Raw genomic sequence first — 14,282 nt, forward strand, 5'->3', positions numbered from 1 at the left:
TCCCTTCTTATTAACAATTTACATTAGTGTGGTATATTTGTTAAAAATTAATAAGCCAGCCTGACCAGGCGGTGGCGCAGTGGATAGAGCGTCGGACTGGGATGCTGAAGACCCAGGTTCGAGACCCCGAGGTCGCCAGCTTGAGCATGGCCTCATCTGGTTTGAGCAAAAAGCTCACCCGCTTGGACCCGAGGTTGCTGGCTTCAGCAAGGGGTTACTCAGTCTGCTGAAGGCCCGCGGTCAAGGCATATGTGAGAAAGCAATTAATGAACAACTAAGATATCGCAACACGCAACGAAAAACTAATGATTGATGCTTCTCATCTCTCCATTTCTGTCTGTCTGTCCCTGTCTATCCCTCTTTCTGACTCTCTCTCTGCTCTGAAAAAAAAAATTAATAAGCCAATATTAATATGTTATTATTAACTAAAGCCCATAGTTTATGCAGATTTCCTTCATCTTTACCTAATACCCTCTTTCTGTTCCAGGATCCTATCCAATATACCACATTATATTTAATTGTCATGTCCCTTTAGGTTCCTCCCAGTTTCACAGTTTTTCAGACTTGCCTTTTCTTTAATGACTTGACAGTGATGAAGAGCACCAATTAGGTATTTTGTAGGACACTCTTCTATACCATACTCATTTTTTTTTAACAGGGACAGAGAGAGTCAGATAGAGGGATAGATACGGACAGACAGACAGGAATGGAGAGAGATGAGAAGCATCAATCATCAGTTTTTCGTTGTGACACCTTAGTTGTTCATTGATTGCTTTCTCATATGTGCCATGACCACGGGCCTTCAGCAGACTGAGTAACCCCCCGCTCAAGTCAGTGACCTTGGGTCCAAGCTAGTGAGCTTTTTGCTCAAGCCAGATGAGCCCGCACTCAAGCTGGCAACCCCGGGGTCTCGAACCTGTGTCCTCCACATCCCAGTCCGACGCTCTATCCACTGCACCACTGCCTGGTCAGGCCATACTCATTTTTAAACATAAAAAAATTTACTCTTTAAATAAATTTCATTGTGAAACAAAGCTTGTCGAAATTCTTAAAAGTACTAATCAATGTACATGTATATTTACTACAAATGAAAACAGAAAATGGTCACTATTCTAAGGTACAGTACTATAAACTATAATTAAACTGAGATCTATACCAGCAGTCCAGATCTCCTCTAACTTCACAACCTGTTTACAAGGTCTCCACATACCAAGTAAGGAAGGAAATAAATTACAAAAATTATAAAGAAAATTAATTACTTGTCAATTTATTATCTCTAAAAAACATCTTGTCACTTATCTATCTAAATAAGAAATTAACTACTAAAAATTCATGTAAAATACATTCATTCTTTATAATTTGCTTATATTTATTCATTTTTTCCTCTTATTTAAGTGGCAGATATGGTTTTTATTATATTATAAAATACAATTCTAGTTCTGTGACCTTGAGACTAAAATAATTACTACAATATTTCACTGTTATAAATTGCTGCATAAGTTTCTCCTCAATGTCACTTAGGTCAAAGTTACTTCTCATCTACAAATGAGATAAATGGACTACGATATATGACAAACTCTAACGCTTGTGACTTAGATACAAGCCACAGATGTCATAAAATCTAAGAGTTTAAAAAAAAAAAAAAGGCCCTGGTCAGTGGCTCAGTGGATAAAGTATCAGCCCAGAGTATGGATATCCTGCGTCCAATTCCTGGTCAGGGCACACAGGAGAAGTGACACTCTGCTTCTCCCCCGCCCTTCTCTCCTTCTTTTCCCCCTGCAGCCAGTGACTCAATTGGTTTGAGCGTGGCCCTGGGTGCTGAGGATAACTCCATTGGAGCATATCAGCCTCGGGTGCTAAAAATAGCTCAGTACTTTAGCATCAGCCCCAGATGGGGTTGCCAGGTGGATCCCAGTCAAGGTGCATGCAGAATCTGCCTCATCATCGCCCCTCCTCTCACCTTAAAAAAAAAAAAAAAAGACCTTAAATCACCAGGGAACTTAAGTCTTTCTCAGCAAGAGGGACTCTGGATGGATGCATTTTAAGGTAATTGTTGACCTTAGGACACAGAAGTCATTGATAAGCTTGGTAAATTAGGTTTTTATCAAGGGAAAATAATACAAATCAGGTATGTTGCAGCAAGTGCTAATCATTACAAATCTAACCCAAAGGTCGCCACCTTGAGCACAGGCTCACCAGCTTGAGCGTGAGGTTGATAGCTTGAGCGTGAGGTTGATGGCTTGAGCGTGAGATCATCGACATGATCCCATGGTCGCTGGCTTAAGCAAGGGGTCATTGGTTCAACTGGAGCCCCTTGTCAAGGCACATAGGAGAAGCAATCAATGAACAATGAAAATGCCACAACTACAAACTGATGCTTCTCATCTCTCTCCCTTCCTGTCTGTATGTCTTACTCTGTCTCTCTCTGTCTCTGTGTGTGTCTCTCTCTCGCTTAAAAAAAAATACTTGCTCAGAATACATGCATGAGTCTAAAGTTGGACATATATCTTCAGCTGCATCTCAAGAGCAAGTGCTTCCTCTTCTCATCAGAAGCAAGCAACACAGATGGGCATTTTTTAGACATGATGAGATGCAAAAAAAACCCAAAAACCAAATATCAAAAAAATGCTAGCAACACAGTACACTGTAGGGTTATCAGTTGTTTACCCTCACGATTACTGTGATTGCATGGCTAACTGGGAACTGTGGCTTGCATCACAAGAAAACATCTTACCACATATTGCTAGTCCAGGAAAATCAAAATTCATAATTTGAAGTATGGTTTCTACTGAATGTATATTGCTTATACACCATCATAAAGCTGGGACCAGTGGTATACTGGAGGCAGGAGTTAGAAAGGGGGCTGTCTGAAACAGCCCCTGTAGTCAACTAGAAAAGAAATGCCAACCAATTGGCAATATTTTTAGCACAGTTTCTAAATAATTGTTCATCTCATTTTCACTTAACTAGCAAAAGGACAAAAATTCTTTAGTCTATTTGACTTGATCGATACTCTTCTGTAAAGACAGCCTTCTATGTTCTGATCCTAGGTAATGATATTCTGTATGTCTTTCCCATTGTGTATTACTCCATCTTTTCCTTTGTTATGTTACAAAACTTTTAAACTAATTTTAATGCTTTACTGTGGTTTTAGTCTTGCTTTGATGCTTTGCTTAAATATCAAAGTAGTATCTGATTACTCAAGAAATCCTTAATATCAATTTTCTAGATAAGTATTTGAGAGAACTATATAAAGAACAGCAATTCTAAACCTAGAAATGGCTATATTTTCTGACAGCTGCTCATTTATTATGATTAAAAATAAAATGCCCTGGGAAAATATGATAATCATCTTTAATATTTTGAAGCTTCAGTAGTTACAAAAAGAAGTGTCTGTTTTCCTTTACACTGAATTTTTTCCCATTACATAATCATATTTAGATACTTTATATGTACTACAAATTCAGTGGGACATTTAAAAAGAAATATGACATAGCATACATTAAAAAGAATACTGTTGCCTGACCAGGCAGTGGCACAGTGGATAGAGCGTAGGACTGGGATGCGGAGGACCCAGGTTCGAGACCCCGAGGTTGCCAGCTTGAGCACAGACTCATCTGGTTTGACCAAAGCTCATCAGCTTTGACCCAAGGTCACTGGCTCAAGGGGTTACTCGGTCTGCTGAAGGCCCGCAGTCAAGGCACATGTGAGAGAGCAATCAATGAACAACTAAGGTGTTGCAACATGCAACGAAAAACTGATGACTGATGCTTCTCATCTCTCCGTTCCTGTCTGTCTATCCCTCTCTCTGACTCTCTCTGTCTCTGTAAAAAAAAAAAAAAAAGAATACTGTTGCAATAAAATTAGTCACCTTAGAAAGCTCTATACTTATTCCTAGAATGCTACCATTGCATAAGCTTTGGGATTCAACTTTTGGAACTCCTTTAAAGTCTTAACACAGTCTTTACAATAATGTCAAAAGTGACAAATCTTCATTCATTAAATATAGCTTTGACTTGGGGATATTTCTTGTTATAAGGTGATTTATCTAAATTAGAAATACAACTTTTGAGCAATAATGTGACTATAACACATGAAACAAATTTTCTTATGCTACTATAATGACACCATCATTAAAATGTATTTATAGATATATTCCCATCCTCTACAATGTCTGTTCTGTAGGTTACCACTCATGCATTCTAGTATGTTTGATAAAAATAAAAGGTCCAGCCTGACCAGGCGGTGGCGCAGTGGATAGAGAGTCAGACTGGGATGCGGAGGACCCAGATTCGAGACCCCGAGGTCGCTAGCTTAAGCGCAGGCTCATCTGGTTTGAGCAAAAGCTCACCAGCTTGGACCCAAGGTCACTGGCTCAAGCAAGGGGTTCCTCGGTCTGCTGAAGGCTCGCGGTCAAGGCACATATGAGAAAGCAATCAATGAACAACTAAGGTATCGCATGCACAACGAAAAACTGATGATTAATGCTTCTCATCTCTCCGTTCCTGTCTGTCTGTCCCTGTCTATCCCTCTCTCTGACTCTCTCTCTGTCTCTGTAAAAAACAAAACAAAAACAACCAATTAAAAAAAATAAATAAATAAAAGGTCCACCATTTTATAGCCATGCTTACCATTGAGTAATACAAGCAGCTCTGATGGCTTCTAAGAGTCAAATTATTTAATATTTGTAAGTAGTTAAAGCACTCTCATTTTTTAATTTAGCAAGTTGTTATTCAATGCCCTTTTTTTTTCTATACTAAAAATGCACATTACCTCTTTGGCATATATCCAATATCACCCTACTCAGTCAGTTGTCTACTCCTATTACACATATTTTATATACACATGTACATCCCTATTTTTATCTTTTTATTGATTTTTAAAGAGAAGAGAAAGAGAGAAAAGTAGATGGAGAGGAGCAGAAAGCATCAACTCATAGTAGTTGCTTCTCATATATGTCTTGACCAGGCAAGCCCAGGGTTTCAAACTGGCAACCTCAGCATTCCAGGTCAATGCTTTCTTTATCCACTACGCCACCATGAGTCAGGCATGCATATCTCTATATTTTTTTTCGAAGTTAGAAGCGGGGAGGCAGTCAGACAGACTCCCGCATGCACCTGACCAGGATCCGCCCAGCATGCCCACCAGGGGGCAATGCTCTGCCCATCTGGGCATCACTCTGTTGCTGCTGGAGCCATTCTAGAGCCTGAGGCGGAGGTCATGGAGTCATCCCCAGTGCCCCAGCCAACTTTGCTCCAATGGAGGATTGGCTTCCAGAGGGTTAGAGAAAGATGGAAAGGAGAGGAGAAAGGGTGGAGAAGCAGATGGGCACTTCTCCTGTGTGCCCTGGCCGGGAATCAAACCCAGGACTTCCACACACAGGGCCGACGCTCTACCGCTGAGCCAACTGGCCAAGGCCCACATCTCTATTTTTTAATTCCCTATGGATGAATTTCTTTTTCCTAGTTTGTACTCTGAACCCTGAATGTTACTTGCTGGCTTTGCCTCCAGATGAGCCCTAGGAGAATCTAATGTTAGCCATACATTTCCTTTGACTCATCTTTGAAAAACAATCTAATCCCACTCAGCTGCCTTGAGTCTAACTTGGTTCAAACTTAACTAAAATCAATCCACCCCAACTTCTATTTCCAAAAAAACACAAAAAAATAAAAAACATTGTTTTTCTTATGTTCATAAGAAGCTTCCATCGCTTTTGAAGCCCTATCTCTGAGAATTATTCAACTTTGCCTTTATTCTCTTCAAAAATCTTCATTAACTCAGCATTTAAGATTATCTCTATTCTCAAAGTTATGCACAAAAACTAGGACATGCCCAAGAAAAAGTTTAATTAGCCATTTGATTCAAGAGAGTCCCAACTTACCCACTGTTGAATCATCTGTAGTTAGACCCATAAGCCTCGTTTTTGATTCAGGAAAAATAAATAAATAAACAGTGACTGCATTTAAGAGAAGAGTTAGAGTACTTTCTAGGAAACGGTCAGTGAATGTCTACCCAGCTGTGATAACTGGCATAGAAGAAAGTCAAAATAATTCATTTTATAAAGAAAGAAGCAGAGGCCCAGAGGGGCAAGTGGCTTACCCAAGGTTATACATTTGGTGCCAGAGCCAACATTAGTATCCAAGTCTCCTGATTCCAAGTTCAAACCTTTTCTACCTTAGCCTTATATTAAAATAACTAAACAGGATCATGCTAAATAAAAGGAGCCAAACACAAAAGACTAATTTTATATGATTCCATACAAAATTCCAAAAATCTCAAGTTTCTAGAAATGGCAAAACTATACAGACAAAAAGCAGATCAGTGGTTGCCGGGGGCTGAGGGTAGAAGCAAGGATTGGGCAAACTGGGAGCTTTTTAGAGGATGAAAATATTTTAAAACTGGATTGTGATCACTGTAGCACAACTGTATATACATTTGATAAAACTTGAACTGTGATTTTACAGTATGTAAATTATACTTTAATAAAGCTACTCCACAAAAATTACTAAGGAACTCAGATTTTAGCTTCAAGTGTGTAGAACTCTCAGAATATGTCAAGATATAACTAAGACACAACAAAACCAGCTTCTTTTCCAAACTTCAGGTCTTTTTTCCCTCAGAATTTCTAAAACTTAAGTACCTTACCTTCCAACCTTACATCTGTCATGGAAACAGAAAGTGACAGGTACTGCAGAAATATACACATAGGAAATGTGCAGAATTCCTGTGAAACGCTTCCGCTATTGATCATTATTTTCTTTTAGGTAGGATCTGTATTGCTCTAGGTAAGCCTCTGCAGACAGTTATAGAACAATGTTTTTCACTGGAATAGGATGTGCTTTCTTGTGTGTTTTCTGGCCTGACAAACTGCTCCAAAACAGAACTCCTTGGTGATTTTATTTTCATGATATCTTTTTGTCATTATAATTTTAATAGTCTTTTTATTAAGAGGAACTATTCCTAATTGCATATTAGCAAGTTTCCTTATTATTTATGCATCCTTAGTAGGCATGTATCTCTTCAACTTACTCAGCACTGACAGCATATTCTTTGTTTCCTTACCAATTAAAAATAACATTCTCTCTCATCCTATGAATGTTTTACCCCTATGAAAAGTATTCAGCTGATCCTTCTACTGTTTAAACCTTAAAAATAAACAGTTTTATTAGTGGAGGCCCAGATGTCTATAAGTATGTCAGAAGCAGCAGTCAGGATCTACATTTCTCATGCTGCTGAGGCTCAGTTTGCCAAGGCTAAGGAAAGACCTTTTGGCCTCAAGAATTTCAATTACCACCTTCCTAAGCCCTACAGTATTACTAAACTTTCTAAAAGTGAAAAAAACCCAGAAACTTATAGAAAGAAAGCAAAATGTTTACCCTGGATTAAGTTCTAACTTTAAATCGGTTTTCTCAAAATTACCATCTTTTGACATTTACTAACTATATGAATTAAGTAGTTATTCAAAGAAATCAAGACATGAAAAATATAACTATTTCTATTGAATATATCTCTCTTTCATGGATAGGTACAATTCCATGTGCTAGAGAAACTGAATCACTCAGATCCCAAATGATTAGGGGCCTAATTATCAAATACATACTTTCTCCTTGTGTACTTTTCATAATAAGTGGTTTAAACCTGCTAATAGTACTCCCATGAATGGAGAACACTCCTATTAAATTAAGTTTAGGAGTTAGTTCTCATCAATGGACATAGTATCTTTTTTGTTACATTATATTACTATAATGAGGCACAGAAGAAGGTAAAGAGATGTTCTAAAAACAAATTCCTTGTAGTAGTCAGAAACTCCATACATAGTAGAAAACAGAAATAACACAGGAGACAATAAGAATGCATTTCAGGAAATTGGAAGAGGGAATTATAATATATTAAATATTAAGTAGAACAATAATGTGACTGATATGGGCCCCTTAACAATGAACCAACATCTCCCATAACCTACTCTCTTTTTTTTTTTAAAGATTTTATTTATTGATTTTACAGAGGGAGAAAGGAACAAGAAGTATCAACACATAGTTGCTTTATTTTAGCTATTCATTGCTTGCTCATCGTATGTGCCTTGACCCGACAACCCAGGGTTTCAAACTGGTGACCTCAGCATTCCAGGTCAACATTCTATCCATTACACCACCACAGGCCAGGCCTCTCATAATCTCTTTTTATAAGGAGGTACAAAATCAGTTTTTTAGTAAATAATACTAAACTGACATTCTCTAGTGACCTCTTGCCTATGGCCACAAAAGGAAATAAAATCATTAGAATAAACCCTATTATAATATAAAAAATAATGTTTTACCAGGCCATGTTCTATGAACTCTAAGAAAAAAAATCCTATAAACATGGTCAACTCCCACATTTCCCACCACTGCTGTGAGAGGAAAGATGACAAACTGGTAGAATAAGAATATAGAAGGAGAGAAAAACTGAAGAAAAACATCTCCCTCGCCTTCAAATAAGGAATACCCATTAATCAGTATAATCCGCTGCCTCCTTCAATCTCCTTCCTTTCACTGACTGTCCCAAGTGCAGCTAACGGCTGAGATAAAGGATATAATACAAAAGCTACAAATTGTATTTTCCCATCTTTACCACTAATCAAGGCATTATAATCAATTATATTTCATAAATTACAAAAATTATTTTAAAAACCAACTTATGAAATGTTGACTTAACTCAGTTAATAACTTTGGTATGCTTTTACAGTTTGATAGCTTGTAAATATTGTTTTTACTAAAGCAAATTTATTCTGGTTCTAGGTATTAATGAGATGTGATATCTCATTTAAGGGCTCTGATATAAATAATCAGCCACAAAATTAGTAAAAATTTACAATTCATTCATGGGTTATTAATAGTCTTGATAGAATAAGATTTACATAGACATGCCTGACCAGTGGTAGTGCAGTGTATGGTGTGTCCACCTGGGACATGGAGGACCCACATTGGAAACCCCGAGGTCACCTGCTTGAGCGTGGACTCATCTGGCTTAGGCACAGGGTCACTCACTGGCTTGAGAATGGGATCATCGACATGATCCCAGGGTCACTGGCTTGAGCCCATAGGTCACTGACTTGAGGCCCAAGATCACTGGCTTGAGCAAGGGGTCACTGGCTCAGCTTGAGTCCCCCGGGTCAAGGCACATATAAGAAGCAATCAGTGGACAACTAACATGCCACAACTACAGGTATAAAACCGGTTCATCTTAGTTGTATGTTTGAGATAAATCAAATAGAAAATCTTCCATTTTATTTTTATTCATTTATATCAGAAAGCTATAGCAATTTTTTTAAAGTCATAGCATTTAAAGTTCGTATCAAGTAATGTTTCTCATAATCAGATTCTAAAGTAAATATTAGCTTTTCCCATTTATATCTAGGATTAATATCAACATTTTATTAGTTTATAATAGCAATTTTTAATTGGTAAACCGCAAGAATTTTTAAAACATGCAATACCTGACTATTTAGGAAGGGACACTGACTGACCTCTTTTCCCTTAGATTGTCAAATAAAAATATGACAACAGCCAATACAACAATAGCCATCTGTGTGAATGAATCAAAATTATACCTATTTTTTTTGTCAGACCAGCAAAAAATATAGTTTATGGTGTGCTGAAGAATTGTAGCAATTAGTGTATGTGTTTTATGAGATGAAAAAGGTTGAAAATCATTGATTTATAACATTAAATTTTATTTACACTAACTATAAGACTATAACAAGGAAAACTGTTAAGTCTGATCTTCTTAATATAAATATGTTGTCATATTAATTCAGTTTATTACATTGGAAAAATAAATGTGAAAACCCAATTTCTAAGATACAACAACTATAAGGAGCATTTCAGTTGTGATCTTTAGTTTTATTCCAGTATTTCAATGAAGAGGTTATACCATAGAACAAATACAAGAGAAAAATATAGCAAAGGCAATATCAGTACTAGCCTTATATTGGTATAATTTGTTAATTAAAAAGATTTTTTCAAAACATATTTTTCTTTCACATGTCATTTTCTGAGAAAAAAAGAAAATTATCACAAAAGGTGTTTTTTTTTAAATAGTAGGTAAGTTATTACGTTTGGCAAATAATATCTTTTTAAAGAAAACCTAAATTAATTAAATTTTTTTTTAAAAAAAGAACCTGACCAGGTCGTGGCGCCGTGGATAGAGCATGGGACTGGGATGCCAAGGACCTAGGTTCCAAACCCCAAAGTCGCCAGCTTGAGCACAAGCTCATCCAGCTTGAGCACAGGCTCACCAGCTTGAGCATGGCATTGCTGGCTTGAGCGTGGGATCACAGATGTAACCTCATGATCTCTGGCTTGAGCCCAAAGTCTCTGGCTTGAAGCCCAAGGTCCCTGGCTTGAGTCCAAGGTTGCTGGCTTGAGCAAGGGGGTCACTCACTGTGCTGCAGCCCTTTCCCCCACCCCAGTCAAGGCACATATGAGAAAGCAATCAGTGAACAACTAAGTTGCTGCAATGAAGAATTGATGCTTCTCATCTCTCTCCCTTCCTGTCTGTCTGTCCCTATCTGTACTTCTGTCTCTGTCAAAAAAAATTTTTTTAAATAATTTTTTCAAAGAAAAGAAAACCTAAATAAAGTTAACACTATAGATCTCCTTTTTTTTTATTTTTTCAGTGAAAGACAGAAAAAGACAGAGACAGACAGGAAGGAAGAGAAATGAGAAAACTTAACTCATAGCTGTGGCACCTTAGTTATTCATTGATGGCTTTCTCACATGTGCATTGACGGGGGGCAGGGGCCTCCACCCAACGCAGTGACCGCTTGCTCAAGCTAGCAACCTTGAATTCAAGTCAGCAACCTTTGGGCTCAATCCAGCAACCATAGGGTCATGTGTATAATCCCACACTCAAGCCGGAGACCCCATGATCAAGCTAGTGAGCCCCTGCTCAAGCCAGATGAGCCTGCACTCAAGGAGGTAAGCTTGGAGTTTCGAACCTGGGCCCTTAACATCCCAGGCCAACGCTTTATCTACTGCGCCACCACCAGGTCAGGCTAGATCTGCTTTCTATAAGGGGTATAAGTAACTGTTCTATTGAAATACATGGCATAATCCCATTGGTCCTATTTCCTCTTCTTCAATGAAAAGGAAAATGTAAAGTCAGGGCATATACAAGAATCAACTGATGAATGCATGGATAAATGGAACAACAAATTGATGTTTCTCTTTCTCCCACCCCCCTTCCTCTCTCTCTTTATAATCAGTAAATAAAATTTTTTTAAACTAAAAAAAGGAACAACCAATAGGTTATATGTTTAGAATACTGTACAGATTAAATAAAGTTATTTAATCACGGAAGAAAAATCTATGTCAGGGGAGTGATATGATTCATTTAATTGGTTTGATTCTTAATTAATCCAAAGAGAAAGCTGTAGGATCATGGAGGGTGGCTGAAGAGGATATGTAGGCAAGAGAGAAGAACGTAGAGAAAAAGTAAGGTTGAGACTTGAGACTAAGCCAAATCCTGACATGCTAAGGTTGCAGGGTCAATCCCAAGTCAGGGCATATACAAGAATCAACCGATGAATGCATGGATAAACGGAACAACAAATTGATGTTTCTCTTTCTCCCGCTCCCCTTCCTCTCTCTCTTTATAATCAATAAATAAAAAATTTTAAAACTAAGAAAAGGAACAACCAATAAATGCCTAAATAAGTGGAACAATAATCAGTGTTTCTTCCTCTCTCTCTCTCTCTCTCTCTCTCTCTCTCTCCCTCTCTTTCTCCCCTTCCTCTCTCTACAATTAATTCTAAAAGTTTTTTAAATTTAAAAAATCAATAGCAAATATCTTTTACTTTTAAACATGATTGTCACATTATAACAAACTGTATTTTAATAACAATTCAAATTGTAAAAAAGAAATCATATATTTTATGATAAAGAAATATGAGCCAGAGAATCACTGAAAGGAGAACAAAAGGAAACCTTTTATTGGTCCTCTAAATACTATACCTACTATATTACCGTTGACTATTGAAGACTGAAAGTAGATATCTCAGCTGAAAAGTACAAAAGGTCCAGTACTGATGAAGGGTATAAAAGTACTATGATAGTAACACTTTGAAAGTTTCAGAGTTGTTTAGAATCTTAGTTTTGTTTTCTTTTTATGAAAAAATATTTATTTACATGTTTATATTTACTCTTATGACTATAAATGGAGACTCTTTTATAAATGTGCTATAATATAAAATGAGTTTATTTACCATTTAATTAAACCAAGAGATTTACTAAATACAGTTTTTAGTAAATCAAAACTGACAATTAAAAGGCCATAGTAATTAAAACAGCATAGTACTACCTGACTGGTGGTGGTGCAGTGGACAGAGCACAGACCTGGGACACTGAGGTCCCAGGTTTGAAACTCGAGGTTGCCAGCTTGATAGCAGGCTCATCCAGCTTGAGCTCAGGGTTGCTGGCTTAAGTATGAGATCATCAACATGATCCCACGGTCGCTGGCTTGAGCACCCAAAGGTCACTGGCTTGAAGCCCAAGGTTGCTGGCTTGAGCCCAAGGTCACTGGCTTGAGCAAGAGGTCACTGACTGGGCTGGAGGCCCTCCACCGCCCCTGTCAAGGCATATATGAGAAACAATCAGTGAACAACTAAAATGCCAAAACTACAAGTTGATGCTTCTCATCTCTCTCCCTTCCTGTCTGTCTCTCTCTCTCTCACACACATACCACATACACACACTTTTTAAAAAACCCAGCATGGATATAGATCAATGGAACACAACATAAACACATGCCATTATGGTCAGTGAATATTTGACAAAGGAGGCAAGGACATACAATGGCATAAAGATAGTCTATTCCAGTGGTTTTCAACCTTTTAATACTTGGAGACTGGTGAAAATAGGAGAATTATTTCAGGGACCACTAAGGCAGAAATCACTCTTAGCATAAGAGAAGTCAACTAAGATCACTGGGTCTGATCTTCATACAACATCAGGGTGGTTAACTCTTTTACAGACCAGCACAAAATTTCTAGCAGACCAGTCCACACACCAATGGTTGAAAAACACTGGTCAATTTAATAAATGGTTTTGGAAAAACTGGACAGATACATGCAAAAAATGAAACTAGACCACCTTCTTATACCATATATAAGAATAAACTCAAAATGGATTAAAGACTTATATGTAAAACTTAAAACCATAAAGTCCTAGAAGAGAACGTAGGCATTAAAATCTCATTCATTTCTCATAGAAATATATTTTCTGATATATTTTGTTGTGCAAGGGAAACAAGAAAAAATAAAGAAATGAGACTACATCAAACTAATGTTTCTGCATAGCAAAAGAAACCATCAACAAAATGAAAAGACAACCCCACTGTATGGAAGAACATACTCGCCAATGATACATTTGATGAAGGGTTAATATACAAAATTTATAAAGAATTTATAGAACTCAACTCCAAAAAAAAAAATCCAATTTTAAAAATGGGCAAAGAGCCCTGACCGGTTGGCTCAGTGGTAGAGCATCGGCCTGGCATGCAGAAGTCCCGGGTTCAATTCCCGGCCAGGGCACACAGGAGAAGCGCCCATCTGCTTCTCCACCCCTCCCCCTCTCCTTCCTCTCTGTCTCTCTCTTCCCCTCCTGCAGCCGATGCTCCATTGGAGCAAAGATGGCCCAGGCACTGGGGATGGCTCCTTGGCCTCTGCCCCAGGCGCTAGAGTGGCTCTGGTCGCCACAGAGCGATGCCCCGGAGGGGCAGAGCATCGCCCCCTGGTGGGCAGAGTGTCGCCCCCTGGTGGGCATGCCAGGTGGATCCTGGTCGGGCGCATGCAGGAGTCTGTCTGACTGTCTCTCCCCGTTTCCAGCTTCAGAAAAAAAAAAAATGGGCAAAGGTCCTGAATAGACACTTCTCCAAAGAGGGCATACAGAAGGCCAACAGACATGAAGAAATACCAAATGTCACTAATCATCAAAGAAATGCAAAATAAACCTTACACCTGTCAGAATGGCATCCATCAATAAGTCAACAAAGTGTTGGTGAGGATGTGGAGAAAAGGGAACCCTTGAGCACTGTTGGTGGGAATGCAAATTGGTACAGCCACTGTGAAAAGCAGTATGGAGTTACTTCAAAAACTTAAAAATGGAACTGCCTTATAAGCCAGCAATTCCACTTCTGGGAATATATCTGAAGAAAACCAAAACACTAATTCAAAAGAATATATGCACCCCAACGTTCACTGCAGTGTTATTTACAATAGCCAAGATCTGGAAATAGCCCAAGTG

At 38.2% G+C, this 14,282-nt stretch overlaps 1 protein-coding gene and 1 non-coding gene across 4 annotated transcripts in view; both read right to left on the minus strand.

The window, feature by feature from the left end:
• FUT8 (fucosyltransferase 8) overlaps positions 1–14,282 on the minus strand; it is a 236,677-nt gene that overhangs the window by 214,782 nt on the left and 7,613 nt on the right. The gene's annotated exons all lie outside the window — the stretch shown is intronic.
• TRNAT-UGU (transfer RNA threonine (anticodon UGU)) lies at positions 5,343–5,418 on the minus strand. Its single transcript has one exon. It is a non-coding gene; the product is annotated as a tRNA-Thr (tRNA).

The sequence above is a fragment of the Saccopteryx leptura genome, chromosome 6 (genome assembly GCF_036850995.1).
Source record: "Saccopteryx leptura isolate mSacLep1 chromosome 6, mSacLep1_pri_phased_curated, whole genome shotgun sequence".
Lineage (NCBI taxonomy): Eukaryota > Metazoa > Chordata > Mammalia > Chiroptera > Emballonuridae > Saccopteryx > Saccopteryx leptura.